We start from the raw sequence: 2,347 nt of genomic DNA on the forward strand, positions 1-2,347 counted from the left end.
AATGTCACATGATGACAACGAGAAAGCATCAGAGGTAAGAGACAGAGGGCTTTCCCACATTCTCATTCCCTTGGCTTGTAAGTTCTTGTTTCTTCGGGGAGGGGGGGGAGATTCTGTTCCACAGTGTTTTGCTCCCTCTCATGGTCGATTTGATATTACATAGATTTATGTCTGACATAAAAGGTAAAGGTTCCCTTGCTCAAAAGCCAGTCAAGTCCGACTCTAGGGTTGCGGTGCTCATCTCCGTTTCCAAGCCGAAGAGCCAGCGCTGTCTGAAGACATTTCCGTGGTCATGTGGCCGGCATGACTAAACACCAAGGTGCACGGAACACTGTTACCTTCCCACCGAAATGGTACCTATTTATCTACTTGCAATTTCTTGCTTTCAAACTGCTAGGTTGGCAGGAGCTGGAACGAGAGACGGGAGCTCACTCCGTCATGCGGCACACTCGGGTCTTGAACTGCTGAACTACTGACCTTCCACAGCCTGCAGTTCAGCGTCTTAACCACTTGAGCCACCGCAGCTCCTCTGACATAAAAACCTGCAGTTTAAATCTGCAGGAAGGTATGCCTGACATAAACCAATGTAATATCGAATCAGCCACTAGAGGGAGCAAAACTTGTGTGGAACAGACACCCCCCCCCCCCGAAACAGGAACTATCTGACATAAAACCTGGCATTTAAAATGTGCGGGAGGGTATGCCGGACATAAACCAATGTAATATCGAATCAGCCACTAGAGGGAGCAAAACTTGTGTGGAACAGACACCCCCCCCCCCGAAACAGGAACTTACAAGCAAGGGAAATGAGAATGTGGAAGAGCCCAAACTCCTGTTCCTCTGTTCAGATCAACAGATAAACTAAAAGACCCCTCTCACCTCTACTGCTCCCTCCCAAAACAGAGATAGACACATACACCCTTTTAACATCACCTTCCCTGAGTAGATGTAGAAACAGCATCCATTTTTTTAAAAAAGGAAGAAAAAACAAACAATGGATTTATTTTACAATACACAAACCAGAACTAGGAGTTTGACAATCAGAAAAGGGAAAGGGGGGGGGGAGATTTTAAGGAGGGCATCCTGCTCTGTAGCAGATAAAAGATCCTAGTTTTTTGGGGGGGGCGGCAGCAAAACTAGTCCCAGTTCCAACATACAAAAGTTCTATGTACCTTCCCCCTCCAAGAAAAGCACTGGTTGGCCACCTTTTTGACAATGATGCCACCTTCAATATGCAACAGCTCTGAGTTTTAAAACAGTGCAAACAGTAAAAAAGTTTTTTGGGGGTGTCAAGTGTGCCAATTCAGAGCACCCGACACCCACCAGCCAGTTGGAGCCTGTCTTGATGGCTGTTTTGCTCCTCGGTAGTCCAAACCAGTAGACTGAGGCATTATTAAAGTCAGCACATGCAGTACAGTCCTGACTCCTAACAGGATATTGTGCAACAAGCCCTGGTTAATGTTTTCTTCCCATTATGTGCAAATTTATACCTCTTTCTTAGCGCTGTCTTATGTGCTTCTTTATTTACACTCAACCAAGCACTCACTGAGGGGGGATAGTTGCTGCGTGGAAGCAGATTTAGAGCTACATAGAAGGGATAGTTTTAAACGGTTGTTGCAGCAGGAAGATAATTTGCAGTGGCGAAAGTTTTCCCCTTCTCTGCAACCCCTTAAAGATGGTGGCAGAACTGAAACAGCCTGCCAAACCACGGTTTCTGCCAACCACAACCTGTCATCCAAACCGCAGCTTGAACTTTCCAACCTACAGTAAGCCATGGTTCAAAGCTTCCACGTGCCATCTCCTCAACACTGAGCTCCTTCTTATCTCCTCGGTGCAGTACAGCAGCCTCTGGGAGACAGCCACAGCAACCCTAGTTTGCCCACATGATGCCAACCCAAAGCTAACCACAAGCCATGGTTTCCAATACTGGCTTACCAACCTATGGCAAACCACGGTTTGCCAATTCAGGCACAATGTTAAGCAACCTCAACCACTGACAGCTATACTGATCTTGAGCTGTCTATGGGATGGGGGGGAGGGAGGTTCCATGGTTTATCCCCAGGCAGATGGGATGGAAACTGCCAAGTCCTCTCCTTCCCACCTCCTCTGCTACAAGCCTCCAATATGCAAGAAGGGGCTAGTTGGCTGGCTGCTTGACAATACGGCATATTACAGCATGGCCAGGGGTCATTTTCTGCAGGAGCACACAGGAGCGGAGCTCCGGCAGTAAGGAGCCCAGGGGGCAGGCACGTGCAACAAGCCCCACCCCCTGCTCCCAGCAGCCCTCGGTCAGAGCAAGAAGCAGCCAGGTAAGTTGCAAAGCCCCCCCCCCGGTCCCCTGGTCCAA

Source organism: Gekko japonicus, unplaced genomic scaffold, assembly GCF_001447785.1.
Source record: "Gekko japonicus isolate JY-2015 unplaced genomic scaffold, Gekko_japonicus_V1.1 scaffold3893, whole genome shotgun sequence".
In the NCBI taxonomy this organism is placed as follows: Eukaryota; Metazoa; Chordata; class Lepidosauria; order Squamata; family Gekkonidae; genus Gekko; species Gekko japonicus.